This window comes from Acromyrmex echinatior, chromosome 4, assembly GCF_024713525.1.
Source record: "Acromyrmex echinatior isolate Ae372 chromosome 4, ASM2471352v2, whole genome shotgun sequence".
In the NCBI taxonomy this organism is placed as follows: Eukaryota; Metazoa; Arthropoda; class Insecta; order Hymenoptera; family Formicidae; genus Acromyrmex; species Acromyrmex echinatior.
In genome coordinates, this window is record NC_141855.1 from 6678239 (window position 1) to 6701965 (window position 23727).

A 23727-nucleotide genomic window follows, 5' to 3' on the forward strand; every position below is an offset into this window, starting at 1 on the left:
GTTCTTTCAGGTTTCTCTCTGCCGTCGATATAATTTCGTTAAATCCATTTTCCAATACCGTATACATTATACTTTATATTTTTATATTTGCACAGTTAAAATGATTCACAATTTATAATTGCTTATTATTTTATAAGTTCTATTTCTCTTTCATATAATTTTTTCGATACCCTTCATTTATTTATTCTAATTGGTTATTAATGTTTTTGGAAAAAATATAATTTCTAGTCCGTATTTAAAACACTCTTTTATGTTTGAAATTCTACAATATATACGTAAACGCGAACTAAATATATGCTAACATCGTAAAAGCGCTTGCCGAATTGTACAGGCTTCTCTATCTTATCAAAACGCACGGTTCCAAATTCCGAAAAAGACTGTAATTTCTTACGCGTAGCATTTATATACCATATTCGGAAAGCTAGCGCGGTCCAATAAGCATCCGCAGCGAGGCATCGCGCTCATTGGCTGGCATGCGAGTGGTGGGGTTCGCCGCTTGACGGCTTATATAAATACCGCGTAATTCGTAGTCTCACGCTTTTGTGACGTGAGCAGGGGGCGGGCGTATAACCTGTCATTTTAACGTTGAAATATTCGCAACCCTGTCTCCAAATAGATAGACTTTTTCTCCATATTTTAATCTCTGCTGATAAAACGACGAGAAATGGCACAAAGGATCGTTCATCGTTGGATTTCTTTACTAAGGTAATCAATAATTAACTTTGCCTTTACTTTTCGTAATAGTGTAAATATTACGTATTGCAGATTCTAATGTATATAGTACTAACACACTGATTATTTGATCGAAAGTATATTTCTCGCATACTCGTTCGATCGAAAATCAAGATTGCGCGTTGTCATGTCGTCGCGTCTCGCGTCGTTTTTTACGCGTGAAGTTGACCGCACACGGAAAACGTCGCCGCTTCCTTATTTCGATCGCATTCACATTTTATTCGCGAAAAGCGGCGGATAGAGAATGACACGGCGGAACGAACTGGCTCTCAGACGAGTAGAAATGCGCGATCAAATATGGTAATTAAAATCTATATAATACTTGAATATATAACTTAAATGCATATTTTTATACGCGATATTTAACTACCGACTATAGATTCAGTAATCGCATATTAATAATCCATTCAAACGCGTATTTCGCAAAACTTGTTCGCTGAAAGTATATCTCTTAAATAATTGACGATGAGATTTTCGAATATTCAATCTGCAATACGGATATAATAATCATAAAAGACGAGTATATTATAATATACGCTTGCTCTTTATGATTATTATTTTTGTATTTCAAGTATCAGATATATCTCGTAATTCGGAAAATTCATGAATGCGACGCCAAGAGTGAGAAGTGCACTACGCCGCGTCGTTCGCATCGATTTTGGTACGCGAAGTTAACCGCGTAAAAACAAAGCTGTCTCGTCATCTTAATTACAACTACGATTCATTTACACATCTCAATCTGTAAATAAAGCGCAAATATAATTAAGAGACGAGATTGGCATTGATCAAATGATAATTGAATGACTTATATTAAACCTGTATTTGTTATTTATTGCAACACTTAGTGTTCGCGCAATTACAGATTCACAATAAGAATACAATATTCACTTATAAGTTATAAGAGAAGGACGCGCATTGCCACCGTGCCGCGACGGCACGTCGCTTTTAGTGTGAAATTGATCATGTGAGAGACGAAATTACTTCGACACAATAATTGCATTTATGTTTTATTTGCAGAATGCGGCGAATACGAGATGATCGGCTCTAAATGAATGGCGTCGCGATTTATTAAATTGGTAAGCAAAATTTATATTAATTTTATATCGATAATTCGTTCAAGCACGTATTTAACAATACTCGTGCAGTCGAATAGTCTTTGATGCGTAAATTCAACTGTCCAGAAATTTTTCTCTATTTTAGATGCATTCCAATGTCCAAATTTTATTTGTAAAATATCGCAAATATCAAACATGATAAATTTTCTTATTTTTTTTACTGTCGCAACATGAATTATATCACATCTAATTAATATCGACTCATTTAATTAATATACGAACAAAATAAGACATAGTTGCATTATTTAGTTCCGCTTTCATGCTCACATGATGTAAGCATCAGTTCATCCTTGTTTATCAAATATCAAACAAGGATAAATAATGTTTGCAAGCACTGTAAGCGCAAAAGAGAACGCATTCTTAGCAATTTGCAACTGCATTTAATTTTAACAAACTATTTTTTCAACTGATGAAAGCTGTCACAAAGCAAACAATGGGAAGAGAACAGAGGTGAAAAGCAGGCTTGACAATTTTGTGAGGAGGAGGAGAAGAAGGCTCAGGAAAAGCAATGAAGCAACTTTTACGAAGCAAGTTTAGTTTATTACATTAAAAATCATAATTTAAAAAAAATTAATCTATAACATTACAGAAATTTATTTTTATAAAGACTATTTTGATAAAATGTATAATTATTTTAATGGATATTTTTATAATTGAAAAATTAAAAAATTATAAAAATATTATAAAATATTATAAAAATTTTTATAATTAAAAAATTATGTATAAAAATTAGTTTTTTAATTATTGATTATTTTGAACACTATTTTAATTTGTATCTTGTATTTGTATGTTGTATACAGAATGTAACGTAACTGATAACTCCACTGCTGTGCATCAGTCGGTCTTCCCTCTTCTTTTATTGATATGCGCAGTCATCTCAGCCGCGATCAGGCCATTAACCGGTTAGTGAAGATGTATGATGAAAATATAATAGAGAACTTTCCACGGCTCTATACTGAGAGGTCGGAGCATCGGTCGGTGAGTGACAAAGATTTTATCAGGTAACGAACCTGTGAAAAATGTACAGGTTTATCATTATATTAGAAATGAATATAACGCTTTATAGATTCATTACTTTAAAATGGATTAGCTACAAACAATTATGATACATATTTAATCTTGGATTTATCTATTATTTGTCAACTTGAGCGTTTTGGTGTGCTATTGTGCTTGAGGCTATTATGTTTATACCCGGAAAAAAAAAAAATTTCATATATAATTATATAAAATTGTATATAATTATATTAAAAATTGACATATTTTCTATATAATTACATACAATTATTATAAAATATGTATAATATATATAATTTTTTTTTCCGGGTTTTCACACAAGTATACATAAAAAAGAAAATAAAATAGAATAGTATATAAAAAATGAAAATGAAATAGAATTCAATGAGAAGTAAGTGTTATAAATTATATAAAATTAATAAAATTATATATATTAATAAAATAATAAAATTATATAATATTAATAAATCAAGTAAGAACATGAATAATTAATTTTATTTGTTTAATTTTATTGAATTATTATTTGATTCACATATATTGGAAATAATTTTTTAACTCAAAAGGATTTTGAATAAAAATTCTTTTCTTTACTAACAATGTTAAATCAGAAAAAATATTTATACAAAATTGCATTTTAATAAAAATAAGCTTGGTGGATATAAAAAAATTACTGAAATATTTGATTTTTAAATTAAAATTGATGAAATAAATGATGAAGAAGTAAAGAAAAAATAAAGTTTTGTATAAACAAAATATTACGAATTTTAAAATTCAAAGAATTTCACAGATTCTTTTATTTTTAAATTAGTACAGGATATTCATATATTCAATATATATGATATAAAAATAAAGAATATTTTGATATAGCAAACCTATAATTAAACGAATTATGCATTTATATTTTCCTTAATTTCATTCCCAAATATTTATCCAAGATTAAATATGCTATAAATTGATGCAAAGAAAAAAAAATATTTTTGCAATGCGTATAAATGAAAAAATTGTCCTTTACAAGAAAAAAATACAATAATGTTATTACAATGACTGACTAATCTTATCTTACACATATCAAACATATTAGGTGTAGTAAAAAGAAATCCATTATTTTTCCAATAGATGGCTTTAGTAATCCGTATCTCGTCTACGCGTGATACAGATTACTAAAGCCATCTATTGGAAAAATAATGGATTTCTTTTTACTACACCTAATATGTGGTGTGTGTGTGTGTGTGTGTGTGTGTGTGTGTGTGTGTGTGTGTGTGTATAAATATATGTATACATATAAATATATAAATATAAAACATAAATATATAAAGTGCAATACTACATATGACTATAAATAATTAATTTTTAAACACTCACAGCATCAATTTTAACATAATAGATTGTAACTTATTCATTTTGTTGATTGACAAAATAAATTTACAATAAATAAAGAAAAATAAATGACATAAATCCCATAAGTTATTTGTCGCGGAACACAAGAACTTTTTAAATTATATTAACGATTTTTTCATTAAAATTTTTCTATAAAACAGATATTTTCATATAATACACATTACAACTAGATATAACAATGATATAAATGTAACTGATAAGGAGCTTATAAGTCACAACGCAGGGTTTTTCGCGCAGTATCTGGTAAAAAATTTATCATGCATGAATATGTATAATTATGTATAAATATACATAAAAATGCATAAATAATCATAAACATATATAATTTTATATGAAATCCGTACATGTTTATACATCTTTTTTTTGTAAAATTACTTTCTGTATAATAGAAATAATAATAGTAATGTAAAGATATTAAAAATAATTAAAAAGGCAATTTTTACATTATTTATTTTAGAAAACATCAAGTTTGAAGAAATGTAAAAAAATTACTTATGTATAATTACATATAAAATTATGCTTATTATGTATGAGCAATTTTTTTACATTTTTCTAAACTTGTTTTTTTCTAAAACAAACAATATGAAAATTATCTCTTTAATTATTTTTTATGTTTTCACATTACTATAATATTATTATGATTATTACACTAAAAAGTAATTTTACAAAAAAAAGAGGGATGTATGGACATATTTTATATATAATTATACATATTTATGAACATTTAGCGTGTTTACGCATGTTTATACATAAATACATTTATACATATTCATGCATAAAAAATTTTGCATCTCGGGGATCGGTGTCGAGATTATAAAAAGATTTTTTTCTTCACATAAATGCAAATAATTGTTATACTATACGTTAAATGTTATAGAAATATGTTAAAGAAATACTTTGATTTGCAAAGTCACAACAGCGTTTGCATATAGTGTGACATAAAGATGGAAATATAAAAAATAATTAGGTATATTAATTGTTATAAAAATTGATTATACTATTAATTAATTTAAAATCAATATGTTTTAATCATATTTAATATGTGTTCAAATTGAGAAACGACAAATTAACTAAAATTATAATAATTAAAAATTATAAAAAGCAATTCTAATTCTCTTTCATCAAAGCGCCAATCCATCGACTTTTTCAAGAATTATTTTTTCTCTTTCTCCATCATATTCCATTTAACTTCCTTTTTTTAGTAGCTTCTCCGTCTCGGTTTTCTCAATATTTTATTCCCGTTGTAAATTTTTTTTAATTTTTTGTATGTCATCTAATATTTTAGTTGCATCAGCTTCCTCATGACACGCAATAAATCAGTTTCTTCGGAAACATTTCTGGGTTTTACGCGAAATTTGTGTAAATTCGAGATACGATCCGATATGTGAGATCGTTGCAACACGTGCTCAATTCTCGTCACGTTTACCGGTCCGTCGAGCTTGTCTCGTACGACTAGCGTCTAACAAGCCGATAAGCCGAATTAACCACAATTAATGCACGAGGGATGTGGGCAATACCGCCCCAGAAAGTGGGATTGCCTCACGTCGCGTCTATCAGCCAAGCGTTTGCACACTTGTTGTGACACAGACTACTGTGGTTCGCAAAGTATTGTGGTTTTGAAGGCCTCGTCGACGTTAGACGCGCGTTAAACGTGACACGAGAAGCCAGCCGTATTCGCAATGATCTCATTGTCGGTCCCGTGTCCACCGCGTCGGTAGTATTAAATTACTTCTTCGCGCAATTCGCACTGTCTCTTGCATGTACCATGAAGAAGCTACAGCCGAGATACAAAGTGATTTCCAAGACGTTAAAGAGGTTTTTTGAAAAAAGAAATCAAGATACGCGGAACGAGAAACGTACTACATTAACGAAATTAGAGAGAAAAGTTGCAATGGAGAAATCAAAGCACATTATTGACGATTTGTAGAATAGAGAGAAAAATGACATGGGAGCAAATATTTAATACTAATGAGGAAGCATTTTCAACATTTTCGAAGAACTCTTCTTAATTTCTCCTTTGAACGTTATGTTTATAGTTTCCCTCCTCTAGCATTTCCTTCGTTTCAATTATTTTAATTTGTTTCTTTTCAATAATTCTCTATAATTTTTCGCTAATCATTTAATTTTTCTGTTGCAGCTTCTTTTCGGTACGTGCAAGGGACATTGCGTTTTTTCGGAAATTCTTTTCGGGTTTAAATCGAAATTTGCTTACATACGAGATACGGTCCGATATGTGAGATCGTTGCAACACGTGCTCAATTCTCGTCACGTTTACCGGTCCGTCGAGCTTGTCTCGTACGACTAGCGTCTAACAAGCCGATAAGCCGAATTAACCACAATTAATGCACGAGGGATGTGGGCAATACCGCCCCAGAAAGTAGGATTGCCTCACGTCGCGTCTATCAGCCAAGCGTTTGCACACTTGTTGTGACACAGACTACTGTGGTTCGCAAAGTATTGTGGTTTTGAAGGCCTCGTCGACGTTAGACGCGCGTTAAACGTGACACGAGAAGCCAGCCGTATTCGCAATGATCTCATTGTCGGTCCCGTGTCCACCGCGTCGGTAGTATTAAATTACTTCGCGCAATTCGCACTGTCTCTTGCATGTACCATGAAGAAGCTACAGCCGAGATACAAAGTGATTTCCAAGACGTTAAAGAGGTTTTTTGAAAAAAGAAATCAAGATACGCGGAACGAGAAACGTACTACATTAACGAAATTAGAGAGAAAAGTTGCAATGGAGAAATCAAAGCACATTATTGACGATTTGTAGAATAGAGAGAAAAATGACATGGGAGCAAATATTTAATACTAATGAGGAAGCATTTTCAACATTTTCGAAGAACTCTTCTTAATTTCTCCTTTGAACGTTATGTTTATAGTTTCCCTCCTCTAGCATTTCCTTCGTTTCAATTATTTTAATTTGTTTCTTTTCAATAATTCTCTATAATTTTTCGCTAATCATTTAATTTTTCTGTTGCAGCTTCTTTTCGGTACGTGCAAGGGACATTGCGTTTTTTCGGAAATTCTTTTCGGGTTTAAATCGAAATTTGCTTACATACGAGATACGGTCCGATATGTGAGATCGTTGCAACACGTGCTCAATTCTCGTCACGTTTACCGGTCCGTCGAGCTTGTCTCGTACGACTAGCGTCTAACAAGCCGATAAGCCGAATTAACCACAATTAATGCACGAGGGATGTGGGCAATACCGCCCCAGAAAGTGGGATTGCCTCACGTCGCGTCTATCAGCCAAGCGTTTGCACACTTGTTGTGACACAGACTACTGTGGTTCGCAAAGTATTGTGGTTTTGAAGGCCTCGTCGACGTTAGACGCGCGTTAAACGTGACACGAGAAGCCAGCCGTATTCGCAATGATCTCATTGTCGGTCCCGTGTCCACCGCGTCGGTAGTATTAAATTACTTCTTCGCGCAATTCGCACTGTCTCTTGCATGTACCATGAAGAAGCTACAGCCGAGATACAAAGTGATTTCCAAGACGTTAAAGAGGTTTTTTGAAAAAAGAAATCAAGATACGCGGAACGAGAAACGTACTACATTAACGAAATTAGAGAGAAAAGTTGCAATGGAGAAATCAAAGCACATTATTGACGATTTGTAGAATAGAGAGAAAAATGACATGGGAGCAAATATTTAATACTAATGAGGAAGCATTTTCAACATTTTCGAAGAACTCTTCTTAATTTCTCCTTTGAACGTTATGTTTATAGTTTCCCTCCTCTAGCATTTCCTTCGTTTCAATTATTTTAATTTGTTTCTTTTCAATAATTCTCTATAATTTTTCGCTAATCATTTAATTTTTCTGTTGCAGCTTCTTTTCGGTACGTGCAAGGGACATTGCGTTTTTTCGGAAATTCTTTTCGGGTTTAAATCGAAATTTGCTTACATACGAGATACGGTCCGATATGTGAGATCGTTGCAATACGTGCTCAATTCTCGTCACGTTTACCGGTCCGTCGAGCTTGTCTCGTACGACTAGCGTCTAACAAGCCGATAAGCCGAATTAACCACAATTAATGCACGAGGGATGTGGGCAATACCGCCCCAGAAAGTAGGATTGCCTCACGTCGCGTCTATCAGCCAAGCGTTTGCACACTTGTTGTGACACAGACTACTGTGGTTCGCAAAGTATTGTGGTTTTGAAGGCCTCGTCGACGTTAGACGCGCGTTAAACGTGACACGAGAAGCCAGCCGTATTCGCAATGATCTCATTGTCGGTCCCGTGTCCACCGCGTCGGTAGTATTAAATTACTTCTTCGCGCAATTCGCACTGTCTCTTGCATGTATCATGAAGAAGCTACAGAGATACAAAGTGATTTCCAATACGTTAAAGAGATTTTTTGAAAAAAGAAATCAAGATACGCCGCATTGATGGCAGCAAATCGTTATTTTGCGTGTCGTGCAATTTGCACTGTCGTTTGCACTTTTCATGAAGGATTTGCAACAAGGATATATAATGATTCGCGAGACGTTGAGAAAATTTATGCAAAGAGAAATTGACGAAAGCGAAAGAGAAAGAAAGAGTTTCTACAGGGTGGTGATCAAAGGGAAAGTTGTAGATGGAGCATCATGAGAAATCTCTTAACCACGAAACGCGAAATTTTAATAGCGGAGATTGTGGATAATTGTAAAATGAATATTTAGTATAATTTATTGGGTCATCTAAAAAGTATCCGCGGTTTTTTGTCACTAGATGTGTTGGCCATCAACACCATTTAGTGACATAAACCGTGGATACTTTTTAGATGACCTAATATATATCTTATGAATAAATACGCCATTATGGAAGAAACTTGGTAGCATTTTTGTGGAATTAAAAAAGATGTAAAATATTTAAATATCATGTTAAATGATAAATTAATTAATTTAATATAATATTTTGTTTTATGTGAATTAAGATGTTTGAGGTTATTTATGCTGATATCTAATAATACATTGATAAAAGAGAAATTTGAGGAAAATATTGGGGTCTCGTAATTTTTATTGTGATTTTTATTGTGACATGCAATTCTTATCGCTTCGTTAAAAATGAATGATCCTTGTTGCATGCATTAAATCCGAATTTTCTCCCATGAAATCCGAATTCTATATATCAATAATTTCAATATCGGTTGATGACGATTAACATTTTTAAAATTATTGAATTATTTGTTAGGAAATGGTTTACGAGAAAAAATAGGAGTTATCTAAATTAGAATCTTATGTCACAAATATTATCAATATTCTCCTTGTCACTGTTATGAATCGGAAGTGCTAATTCGTTTGTTTGTTCACATCGATTGTTTCTTATTTGTTCTTGCTTTGATAATTACTTTTAAAGAGATTTGAAAACGATTAAATTACTCTTTCTAAGTTTCCGTTATTCTATCAATAATTTTATTAACGTCTTTTTTTATGTTTTGTTCAATTACTTAAAATTTAATATGTTATATATAACTGCAGACCGCACACAATAAATAATATTATGTTTGTTTGAATATTGATCATTAATATAATACGTATAAGGTATATTTAATTTCTCCTTATCTTATGTATAAGTTATCATTCTACAATAGAATATATATTTTAATAGGCTGGAAATGAATAACATCTCGATCCATCGTTTTTATTCAACAGTTCTCTCTTATTCATAATTATTATTTTATATGTGATTTATTTTACAATTTAATTTATATCAAATGTTATATTAAAAGTAATCTGAATATGAAATGAAAAATAATAAAACATATCTATACCGTATAATTATTTATGTACGTTATTCTTAGCAGCATAATAATTAATTATAATATTGTATTATTATAGACTATATGTTTAGTTTTTTCGGATCTTATGTCATTTATTTTGTTTTGTGTATTTTACTTTGCTTTGAAGGTGCTTATATAAATATCATACATTATATCTTTATTGTTGTGCAGCGTCAAATTTTCTATTATTTTATTATTTACCGATTTTTAATCATTAAAATATTATTAACATTATAAATTTCAAGTTTTCGCTAATAATATATAAAGTTTTTTTGTTTAGAACGGCATTAATATACATATATGACAAGTAAAGTCTTTTTAAATTTAAATAAAATTCCAAGTTTAATCAAGGTATGTCGTGGAGAAATATTCGATCAAAATTCTCATGCAAATAATGAAATTTCAGAACATATCTTCAGTTTTGTACAATTTTTACGATTATTATCAATATTCTCTTTAAATAATTTTTCATTAGTTTAAATTTTTCGATACGATCTTCTTGCGTATGTACACACGAATCGAATGTAATATTGTCTGTTAATGATAATCTGATAGCAAGGAGGTACTTCTGTCTTATCGATTTTTAATTGAAATCAGTCTATGGTCAAATGTGACCATAAAGATAAATCCAATCTGACCTGAAAAAAGAAGGAGGAATATGACTGAAGGAATAAGGTAAGTGATCAATTTTGATCACGTGAAGTGTAAGGTAATGTACAAAATTGTTATTTATTTATTTGTTTGATTTCCTCTATATTTTCTTCTGTTTTCTCATATATGTACGAGACTGGAAAGATCCAATTTACAATCCTAATCACGCGCGTATATTTGAAACTTTGATTCTTAGATTTATCGTTCGAGTAGATTTCAGGTATTTTGCTGGATTAACTAAAAAATCGGTTTCCTTATAAGTAATAAGTCACATATCGCGTCGCGATTTTAATTAAAGAGTTTTGTTATTTTTTATTAACTTAAAATGTGCGGGTATGTAAGTAAATGGATATGAAAAAATATAGGCAAGTAGGAATATAGACTGGAATACGGGTAGGGATTCGGTCAGGTAGGAGTGTCAATAATTTGAGTTGAAAAATAGAAAAGATTCTATTATAGACAAAATAATAATAACTTATATATAATAATTATAAGTATTTCGATATATTTATTGTATTAAATCGATTTATTATTGTATTAAATATTAAATTATTTATTATTATATAAAATACAATATTAATATATAATTGCATTTGTTATTATATTTTTAATAATAATAACAACTTAAAAATTATAAATTTTAAATCAATTTGTAGAGATAATGTAAAATATTACATATTTTTGTAAATATTATGTATTGTATTTGTAATATATGTAATAATAATTGTATATAATAGTAATTGTAAATAATGTTTATAATCGGATGCAGTTAATAAGACAAAGATTGATGCGCATTTAATAAACGTTCGTTTTGGGAGATTTTAAAATTTTTTTATTACCAAAAGATTGTTAATAAAAATTCATTTAAAATTCAGTATTAAAAGTTATAGTTTATGTGGCATGTTTATTATAATAATTAATTGAAGACAATAACGGTATGTGTATACAGTTTTTGTTCACGAAATTAACATTTATGTCTTAGATATCACGATATCACAAGTAAATTTAATATATTTTTGTGAAGTTTCAAATTTTATATTAGAGCTTGTTATAGAATTTGCAAAATGCCTTATTTTATCTCACTTTTACAATGAGATGTGAAGTATACAATATTAAATATTTATTAATTCTTTCCAAATTTTTAAATAATGTTTCGTATTAAATATGTTAAATCATTAAAAGTTAATGCAAATACTGCGTGATTTTCATGTTCATAAATACGATAATTGGAACTCGATCGAGTCAAATATTTGGTGCTATTCCTAGCATCAAGTACTAGACATATAAATGTTGTAATTTGTATTGATGGAGAGTAATAATTGTTAACGTGTAAAATTATTTCTCGTCAATTTGCATAGCATCCATTCGAGATGCTTATTTTGATATTTCATTGAATCTGGGATTCTCGACTGTTGCAGGGTCGAAATTAATCGATTAATTAATTAAGGGTTTTTTTTTATATTCTCTGATTTCGGCAATAAAAAATTAACGACTACGGCAATATAATTTTTTTAAGTCTAATCATGAAATTAATTGAATATAGTATGTTCTGAGACAAGAATTTATTCTTCTCATTAAATATTTTTTTATTAATTATCATTAATACTGCTTTAACAATAATAAGATTTGACGGATTGAACATGGATAGCACTTGTTTATAGATAAGAATAGAATTACATTAAATAAACTAAAATTACAAGTTTTGTTAAGTAGTTGATTTTGTGATTTCTTTAAGAAAAAATGTGGTTACAAAATGATTATATTTTTTTTAAATCTTTAGTTTCTTTTAAGAAACTGTTTTCAGATACTGGACATCCCTTTATTCCAAAACATTAATTAATTACAATTTTTTTAAGATTAATTTATATAATGAAATACATATACAGTCTATATATTATGCAAGAAATTTTTAGCTTTTATTTATCTGGTAAAATTTTATCAAAAAGATTCACATTTATTTAAATAATTTATTGTAATAATATAATGGACGTAATTAAAAATGTGCGTACTTAAAAATTCAAGACGAATCGATTGGGTACCCCAATATCAATAAGATTTTGATAGCTCTAATTATCTAAATAATGCATTAATTATTTAGATAATCCTATTTAATTACTTGACTACATTTGAGTAACTGCTGTAGAAAAAAGAAGATTGATATGAATTTTATATTAATATTATTCGATTATAAAGTCAAAATGAGATGAAAAATGAATAAAATTTCAAATCTTATTGTTATCGGTTCGATTCGCCTTGAACAGTTGGTACCTGAGAATTTTTGTACTCACATATATAATAAATTATAATGACGTATGTATTTTATTATTTTGAAATATAATCATTTGTAACTATCCTTCGATAAACATTATTCTATCCATGTTTTTTTATTTTGTTAAGATACTGTGTTTTATAATAATATAAAGAATATATTTTTGCGTGCAAATTTTGATCTTTTGTCAAAGATTTCTTTAATCGCTATAAAATTGTGATTAATATCGATTAAGTTATCGTTAAAATATTCAATTATTGCATAATATTTGCATTATTTGTAAAAATTTGGAAAAGGATAACAATTGTTAATTCGTTGCCAAAACGTAGGCGCTATTATAAGAAAAATTTGGGATTGGTTTCCTCCTGCAACGGAGTTCTTAGTGTCCAATGAATCACTTAACTTTCTTTCGCGTTGATGACGTGAACTTGACGAGAATCAGAGGACAGCTCGCTCTCCGTGGAGATCATTCTTCTTTCTGTCAGATATTATCCAACGTCTTATCTGGTCTCATTGTTGGACTAGTTATTTTCTATTTAACGCAATGATAACGTAGTGTTTCTTCGCGATTTTTTAAAGACTCATAAAGTTATCTCTCTGTTGAAAGTAAAGCAAGAAATAAAATTTATATACGTGCGATTAAATCGTTTGGTTCATTCAATTATATTATTTGAATCATAAATATTAATGCGATATTGCAACACATTTAATAGTTGTTAAATAACATTTTTATTATCATATAAAGAAATAATAATTATAGAAGACGCGTTTGCAGAATTTAAAATTATATGTATCGGAATTGATTAGATCCGATCATTCGTCACATTGTCTTGTATCGAAGTTTTGCGTACTTTTTTGCATGTTGCATATTTATTTTAAAATGTATGAGTTACATATATATAATTAATAATTAACATTCTTTTTTATTGAAAGATATATATATAATAAATTTATTAACAATCTTTTTGGTTGTTCATAATTACTCACATAAATTAAAAAAAAAGCAAAACAAATTTTGCAGTTGTATTTGATAATTAATAATAAATGCTAGTATATAATCATTTGTTGATTGGACGTGTAGCCACATATTTTACATCACGATCGTGAGAATTTTGTGTTATTATACGCATACCGAATACTTTCTCTGTAATTTCATGGTAAAAAGAAACTTTGCGCGTATACATATTGTATGTTATATAATATTTTCAGTTTTATAATGTAATTTTTTTGTACTATGTTATGTATAATGTAAAGTAAATTGTATAAAAAATTATGTAAGTAATAAAAATGTAAAGAAATATATCATAAAATAGGATAACTTTAGTCCCTATTTTATAATTTTTACAATTAACGACAGTAACTGTAAATATCGTTATATATGGTCATTGAGCAGATGAAAAAACTACGCAATGACAATATAACGACATCGACACTGTCATTAAGAGTTACAGAATAAAAGCCTTCGTCCCAGAAACTTTGACAAATTATAAAAATACACATACAATACATATATCCAAAATTATGACGTAAGACTCTTAAAACTTCTTTAATATAATAGTTCAATCAATTCTTTATAAGATCACGTTTTTAAGATATCATATGTCTAGATGTTGCGTGCTATATTGTCAAAATTTGGGCTAAATTTATTCTGATTTTGGACAAAAATTATCTCATTTTATGATATTGTAAAGGAAAGAGGACTGCTGATCCGATGGCAGGGAATGTGGTGGGGGGCCTCTATAAATTATGTAACTTATTTTTAGCAAATTATATAAAAAACGTATATGCGTAATTCGAGTGATAACATATTTTATAACTTTTTTGTATAGTATGTTGGTTTAAAAGTAAAAAAAAAAAAAAAAAAAAAGAAAAAGGGAAAAATTGAAGTAGCCGACGTTATTTGTCGTCACTTAACATTAAAATGTCTTCAATATTGTTTTGATATCGAAATTATGACAAATAACGTGAACTTACTGAAGTAATAAAAAGAGGACTGTCGATTATAATCGACGGGGGTGGTGGAGGACCTCTACAAGTTAAATTGTATTTATCACATAATTTGAAAAATGTATAGAAATAATTTGATTATAACATTATGATTTTTTTGCATGTGTATTAAAAGTAAAAAAAAGAAAAAGAAAGAATTCTCAAGTAACAAGTTGATGTTATTTGTTGTCATTTGATAACATAACGACAAATTAAAATAATGTCAGTTTGCTAAAGTAACAAAGAGGACCATAATAGCAGAGAAAAGCTTTGCTGTAAAATTCTTATAAAATTTTTTAATATAATTTATTTATATATTTATATATTATATTTATATATTTTTTAATATAATTTATTTATATTTAGATCCATAAAAAACAATGGTAAGAACGAATCATTTTGAAGAATTTTACAACAGTTGCAAAGCAACTGTTTTTCTTCTAAATGCAGCTATACTTACTGGAAGTAATATATTGTAATTCGCTAATAAATATATTGTGCATGTGCAAAAAATCGCATCTATATCTGAATACAGTTATCGTCAGTGTATATAGCTCCATAGTTCTCAATTGTAATTATTCACATAACATATAAGAAGAGAAATTTATATCATTGTATGTATTTTAATAACTTTTCAAATTAGTATTTTAGTAAAAGATGTCATCACGAGTGTTTAAATATTTATTTCTATAATTATTGTTTATGTTTAATAATTACAAATTTTATTAATTTTTTTCTTATCACTAAACCCGGGGAAAAAATATTTTATATATAATTATATAAAATTTTATTAATTGTGTATAAATGGACGTAATTGTATATAATTATATATACATATTTATATATAATTATATAAAATGTCTATTTATATACGTCTATCTATATTCTCGTTTGGATATAAATATATATAATTATATATAATTTTATTTAATTTTATTTAATTGTATAAAAATATTTTTTCCTGGAATGTTTTCAGAATCATTTTAGATACTTATAAAACTCAGTTCAGAAATATATTAAATAATAAATCTAAATTTTTTAAATATTAAGTTGCTATCAAATTTTTTTTTTTTCGAGATCGTGGATTTTGTAAATTGCGTTATCAATTTTATCGCCGGTAGCTATATGTAAAGAGAAATCTGAGAGAGGACATGACGGCCAAAATCTGTAACCGCAAAATGCTGCCGCCCTCTGAAGAAGTAGATGTAAACTACCTAACAATATCTAGCTTTTGCTCTTGATAGAAATAAATCGTTGAAATCTTTATCAATTTAATAGATTTTATTTATTTTAGTAATTTCAACTATCTACTTCCATCAGAAGCTCGAAAGTGGATATTGTTGTGTAGTTAACATCCACTTCTTCAGAGAACGGCAGCATTTTGCGATTACATGTTTTGGGCCGTCATATCTTCTCTCAAGTTTCTCTCTGGTCTCAGTCATGGGGATCGATTCTGTATTTTCAAGCAAGGTAAAAATTACAAAAGTGAGTAAATTTACTAAGTTTTGACTAATGAAATTATCAGTATTCTAGTAAATTTGCTCACTTTTGTAATTTTCACCTCGTTTCAAAATACAGAATTGATCCCATGATGTAAGAATGGTTGCGTTCAGCAGATTCAATAGTTGAGTGAGCGTTCGCTTCTTTTAGATCTCAAATACTGATTGGATGATTTAAAAGAACATACTAATGAATAATCACTCTACTGTTGAATCTGCTGAATGCGTCCAACATAAGCAGAGAAAAACCTAAAAAGGTCATATCCATTTTTGTATAACGAAAATGTACTAGCGCATTAATATTCACTTTTGCGAAAATGGGAAAATTTTTAGATGATTTTTTGGGAGAAAAATACAAAGAAATATCCAAAATATGGTTAAAATATTGAGAAAATTGGAATATATGGAGATAACTAACGAACAGGTTTAGCAACATTGCTAGCTATATGTTATTAGCTTGGATACGCATCACATTTTCGACACTACGATTTTATCAACAGTGTCGAAAATATCACATGTAGTTCACATCCATTTCATTAAATAAATATTGGTGTCGCTAATGCCGGGGGTTAGAAAGGGATTTCCCTGGAGTCAAGAAAAAGGGATGGCCACTTTCAAATTTCTCATTTTTCTCTGGTTATGACAAGTCAGACTAACAACGGACTTTACAGCAGTATTGTTAAGGCTTCAACACAATAGGCACACGTAACAAGGCATCATAACGAGCCATCCTATCAGAGTTCTGATATATTATTGTACTTACACATTAGAGCTCTGATTGGACGGCTCATTATTCTCTATTGCCTGTGCCTTGTGTTTAAGCCTTTAGACGGGCCAGATTTCAGACGCATGCGCATCCAATGTAACTTCAGTAACGTACCAGTAAATAACAGATCATTAGTCGCCAAATAAAATTTTTTCAAAAATGTTGAAAATTTTAAATATTGGGTCATCTAAAAAGTATCCGCGGTACTTTGTCACTAGATATATAACCATCAACACACATCTAGTGACAAAAAACCGCGGATACTTTTTAGATGAATATTTTACATATTTTATATATGCATACATATATAATATATTATATATATTTATATATATGTATACGTATGTAAAATACAATATTAAAATTTTCAACATTTTGAACCCCCCAAACGATTAATGAGCTCCTATTTACTAGTGACTGATACAGTACTGAAGCTACATTGGACGCGCATGCGTCTGAAACCCGGCCCGTCTAACTAGTCTAACAACACTGCTTCGGAGTTCAGACCGTTGATCCATTCATATACCGTACAGCTTACCAGTCGGTATAATATGTAATACAACGTGATGCGTTTGCAATGTTTTTCGTGTGAATTCGGTTCAGCATGAGCGTGGTATAAGTGTGTTGCATGGTGTCGCGTTCACGTTCGTTAACGAGGGCCTGTTCTGGATTTACATCAATTGTGAGTAATATGAATATATTCCATTATTCTCTCGCACATTGCGGAATACGCGGATCACATACGGGCGCATGAATGCAGGTCGTCGTCGTCGTCGTCCATGGCGGCGCGACGTCCCACACGTTACCATACAGCATGTCCTGAAACAGTTTTCCGATTTCTTCCTGCTCGGCGAATCGAATCGTATCATTTCAGGTTATAATCTCGATAGAACTCTTGGTGAATTTGGATTATTTGTGTTACTCCGCACTGATGCACCCTGGATGGGTTATTATATATATATATACGAAGTTGCGCTCGAAGAGAAAAAAAACATAAACCTCTTGACCGATGAAATATTTCGTGTCGATGTGTCGATTTTTTAACGGATTGTACGCATTGGATACTTTATTGATCATGCTTGTGTTATGCTTCTTTATTTATGTCCATTTTTACTAATATCGATTAACTTTAATATCGATTTGTTCTATCTTCTTTTCTAATTTCTTACAATTAGAAAAAAGTAAAAAGTAAGTTAAATTAAAGTTAATTTATATTGATAGAAATGCATATTAAGCTTTTTTTATCATCAACTTCGTTTATGATAATTGATAGTTATTATCACGATTGCCAACATAAGAAATGAATGCAGTTGCCGGGGTATCGATCATGTAACAACTTTTTTTCTAGAATGGAAATGTGTAAAGTGAAAATATTTATGTATGTATATATGCACGTATACATACATACACGCAAAAAAATGTTCATTTTTCATATTTCCGCAGTAGGGAAAAAGTTACAGGATCCCTGAAGAGGAAGAGAGAAGTTCCGATTGTTTAAAGTGCTATTGGCAGTATTGGCACTTTTACGAGTTTATTATCGATTTGTTTTAACTACTTTATGGAACAAGTTGAAATGAAATGGATTCTGATCAAAATTATTTCCGCTTTTCTAGAAAACAATAGAAATCTAGGAAATTGAATAATTTCGGTTTGAATCCATTTTGAATGATTCCGTAGTACGTATCCATAGATTGGAAAGAGACCCTTTAGGATGGCTTCGACCAAACACCGATTAACTTATCGATCAATCAAGAATGAATAAATTATGATTTGATTGTTTGTTTTCAAAACATTTTAGTTTTATCAAAGATTAAATCGAAGTTTGTAAGAACTAACTTTTTCCAAACTATGATTAAAATACATTAAAAGTTTATTTAAAATTCACTAAAGTTTATTAATAAGTCTATTCTTTATTTAAAAAAACATTAAAATATAGCCATGATATAAGAAAAATAATAAGACAAAATTATATGCGTCTAATGACGAGAAAAAATAATACAAAAAAATAGTTTTATGATTTTGCAATTTTATTTTTCTTTCTTAAGGATTAAAATTTTATATGAAAAGAAAGATTAGATTAAAGATAACAAATCATATAGTTAGAACTTTTGCAATAAACAAATCTGTTAATTAAATTAATCATTGATTAAGTTAATCGATACTTGCTCCAAGTTATCTTTGAAAATGCTAAGTGTATAGCAATTTTTATAGGGACAGAGCTAATGTTTGCCAAATTTAGCCTTCGTCTGTACAAATTGTACAAAGTTGTAATATTAAATATTTTATATTTAATATGAAATAATGTGCATTAAATAACATTTTTAAACATTTTTGTAAAGAAAATATTTTTTGCGAACTAAGTTGAAAATTAATCGATTTCGCTATAGATTTGTCAGCAAAGAAGATACTCTGTGACCTTGTGGTTGTTTTATTTGTACGTTTTTATTATACGACAAATTTTTCATGACTGTTAATTGGCTATAAGAATAGAGAGATCCGAAGACCTCTCTGTCTTGTACACATTTGTCATATGGTATAAACACATAAATGAAATAGTACTTTGTTACTTATACCATCTTGTAAAAATTAACGACATAGGAAATCAATAAGCGCACCTTTGTATGATCTCTAGATACTGCACGATATTGATTAATTAGATTCTTAAAGCTACTTATGACCTGACTTAAGACATTCTTCAATATAAAGCCTTATATCTATAATATTAGAAATCGCTTCGAGATCTCGAACGGAAAAAGAATTAACGAATCAAATTTGAATAATTTGGTCATTTGACCAGTGCGATTGATTAATTTTTTCTCTGTCTAAGATCTTGGAGCAATCGTGGATACAAAGCTTAAGATTGAACTATGAATATTGCCCTAGAGCTCTTAGAATCCAATCTTAAATATAAAATCAGATTTATCATCCTAAATGACTTACAGTTCAATCTTATATTCAAAGCTGTCTTAAATCTAGTCATGGACATTTTAAGATTCCATTTAATTAATGAAATGATTATACAAAATCATATTTAAGACGATCTTGAATATATAAGATCGCATTGATCATAATTCCTGTTATATCCCATATAGGGTCGCCAGCAGGTCATCAGCAGTTACGAAACCAACGCTTAGTCAACGCTACGACAGTCAACTGATGGTAAAGATTCTGTCAATTAGTACTGGGCCATCACTGGCAAATGACTGGCTGACAAATAATGGTCAAAGTTCTGTCAGCCAGTACTGAGCTTTCACTGGCAAATGACTGGCTAAAATGACTGAGTCAGTATCATCTGCTAATACTGAACCCAAGTTATCATTGAGTATTTAGTCAGTACTGGGCCAGTAGTTTATCAGTACTGCGCTAGTACCTGAAGTATAGCAGTTAGTACTGGCCCAGTATTGAGACGATTAAAACCCTATATGGGATATCTTCTCTGTTTCTCTAACAAAAATGTGGAGACAAATAGTAATCACATATACACGTGATATTATCTACCTGATTTTTAATATTATATATTCTTATAAATATAAAACTTCAGAACTTGAACTACTTTATTAATCTTCTAGAACTGAGTGGGTCTATTGGATCCATTTAATTATAAATCTCTTTGTCAAAAATGTCAAACAATTAAATTTTTATGTTACATTTGCACTTTTGGATTATTCTTAATAAAATATACTTAGTATTTATTCTTTTTTATACGAGTTATATTATTTTGGTTTCTTGAAATTAAGCCTCCGTAATAAGATTGAAATTGTATGCAACCATGGTTTCTATTTTATATTGTGCAATGTGCATGCATTGTTTCTCTCAAGGTTATGTAGTTTGGCTAACTTATTTTCTTAATAATTTGGCTAACTTAACTCGATTTATCAGCCATATTTTACCAATATAGATTAACTTTAATCTTACTTTTTACTAAGTTTAACTTACTTTTTATCTTCTAAGAATTAGAAAAAGAATAAATTAACGAGAGTATAAAATTAATCTACATTAGTAGAAATGAGCTTTCTATCAAATAAGCTCGTTTCCACCAACGCAGATTAACTTTAATCTCGGTTTAACTTGCTGTTTATCTTTTTCTAATTCTTAGAATTAGAAAATATAGAAAATAAGATAATATGGAAAATAAGTCAAACATAAAAAATAAGATAAAGAGTAAGTTGAACCAAGATTAAAGTTAATTTTACATTGATGAAATTGTGTTTTTAGTGGTCAAGATCGTTTAGGTGAGTAACATGTCCTCCTAATGTCTTCATATTCCTTTTGATTAACAGATTAAATGAGTCTTAGGGCTGCTGCGCACAATCAAAAGAATAGGAAATAGAGAACAAGAATTTCCAGCTATCAGAAATTATGTATTCCACAGTAAGTACATGGTTTTAGATAAGTTGAAATTTTTGTTTTCTGTTCTCTATTTCTTTGATTGTAACCCTTTACAGAGCCAACGTCAGTAACTGTTACAAATTTTGACATCAGAGGGTTAAGTCTTAAAATCATAAATAAAATTTAAATCATAATCTTCTAAAACAATATTGTTATTCTATTATACGAGAAATTACGAAGTATTAGTTAACCACTATTCTTAATTAACGTTATTATTCAAAGATTAATTTCAAGCATCATATCGAATTTTAATTTGAAATTTGATTGTACAAAAATATAACATTAAAAAATGTGCCTTAAATAACACTCCTCAATATTTTTAAAGAGAATATTTGTCGCGAAAACTCTAATTGATAAAGGAAAATTTGCAGAAAAGAAGATACTCGCTGGTTGCGTGTCCTGTAGGAGTTAATGTGAAACAGGAAATGACAGAAAATCAATAAGCACACCTTTGCAATCTTTGTATTTAATCAATCCTTATACGAATCTATTTTTATTGTCTCTGTAAGCTTATTTTTATTAATTATGATTGGAACAAAAGTTTGCAGCTAATTTTAAAGTTCAAACAGCTGTAGTTTTATTAAAAATGAATGAAATTAAAATAAACAGAAAAGGATTTTAAAGTTTAAAATCTTTGCTTTTGAAAAATTACTGTGGCTTTTAAATTTCTGCCAGTTTGATGATTTTTACATATAGAAAACTAGCTGGATAAAATGGGAAAATTTTTTCCCACTTAGCTTGTCACGTGTCAAAAAACTTGCAAAAATTATCTAACGTACAAGTTTGAAATTATCGCTACAAATTGTTTTTAAAAAATATTCCTAAAAATGTCTTGTTACTGAGTTATCACTGATTAAGAAAGAAGCATTTTTATTTCGATTTTACAATTAAAAAAACATAGATTCTTAAATATGAAACTTTGCTGTATCGAATTTTATAATTGCCATATTGTTTTAATAACTTGTGGATGTACAAATAAGTAATGTTACGAATTTTTGTTTCAACTCAATAGATTAATCTTAATTTTAGTTAATTCCTTTATTATCTTTTTCTAGTTCTTCTAGAATTAGAAAAAAATAAAGAGTAAAATAAATTGAAATTAAAGTTCATTTACATTTTAAGAAACAGACACTATACAGAATTGCGACCTAAATCTTAATCTAATCTAATCTTATCATTCGATACAAACAGTTATAAATAATGTATAAATAATGTATTGCGGGTCGATAGAAACCTTATTAACGAAATTTGTTCACCAGCAATCTTTTTTTAAATTCTACGAGACAGAAAGATATATGTGTATGGCCCATTCTATGTATCAAGGATTCATATAAAAATGAACTCGGAATGTTTTGAATGATCAAGAAAACATAGTGCACATATTGTATGAAGATAAAGAAATAACTACCATATGCTTTGTATCCAAGATATTGGAGGTAGTCGGTTCCTTTTTTTTTCTTTTTTTTTCTTTTTTTTAAATACATTTTTTTTAGTTAAATTACAAAATATTCCAAATCTAAACCATATATATCGTTATATAACATTTAAAAATGTGTTAAACAAAAAGCATTTTATACGCTTACAATATTAAATTATAGTAAAATAAAGTAATTTACGAAAAAGAAAGATATCTACGTGTCATATAGTACAAAAGAAATCAGAGCGTGTCAATGTCGCATTTCTATGAACAGCGAGTACGGGCATAAACATGGCTGTTAGTGAAAATATTTATATGAAAAACAAAAATTTCAGCAATTGCGATATAAGCAAATATATTAAGAACAAGATATCAACAGATAAAGAAAAGTACAAAGCTTGTTCAAGAAACATCAAGAATGCATAATTTTACTGAGAGAAACGAGATATCAAAACCTTGAAAGTTATTGAAAGTGCGATGTTGTCATATTTACTAGGCTTCCTCAATTGTTGAGAAAATTTATAAAATCAAGATTTATTTATTCACTTAAATATTATTCACTTTAATATTATGCGATAAATATTTTCTTGATACATGTGCTTTCTCACAAATTCAACTATTTAAGATTTATTTTTCATTAACTTTTTGAATGCGGTTTTGATGCTATAATAATTCGTGTCGCATCACGGCAGAAATGGCTGCACTACAATGGTAAATACGAAAAAA

General features: G+C 29.2%; 1 protein-coding gene and 1 long non-coding RNA gene across 5 annotated transcripts in view; both read left to right on the plus strand.

Moving 5' to 3' along the window:
• Positions 1 to 508: 508 nt before the first annotated feature.
• LOC105152495 (uncharacterized) lies at positions 509 to 15088 on the plus strand. The gene is made up of 4 exons (XR_846957.2): positions 509 to 705; positions 1750 to 1808; positions 2264 to 2374; positions 2648 to 15088. It is a non-coding gene; the product is annotated as an uncharacterized LOC105152495 (long non-coding RNA).
• A 2542-nt stretch (positions 15089 to 17630) lies between these two features.
• The window catches only part of LOC105152493 (uncharacterized), a 48032-nt gene continuing 41935 nt past the window's right edge, over positions 17631 to 23727 (plus strand). For 3 of the 4 annotated variants that reach the window (XM_011066832.2, XM_087405363.1, XM_087405361.1), the window contains exon 1: positions 17632 to 17877. The gene's annotated coding sequence lies outside the window, so the exon portion shown is untranslated. Of the gene's footprint in view, positions 17878 to 20287; positions 20355 to 23727 lie in introns of all 4 variants that reach the window. The other variant, XM_087405364.1, reaches the window with a different exon arrangement.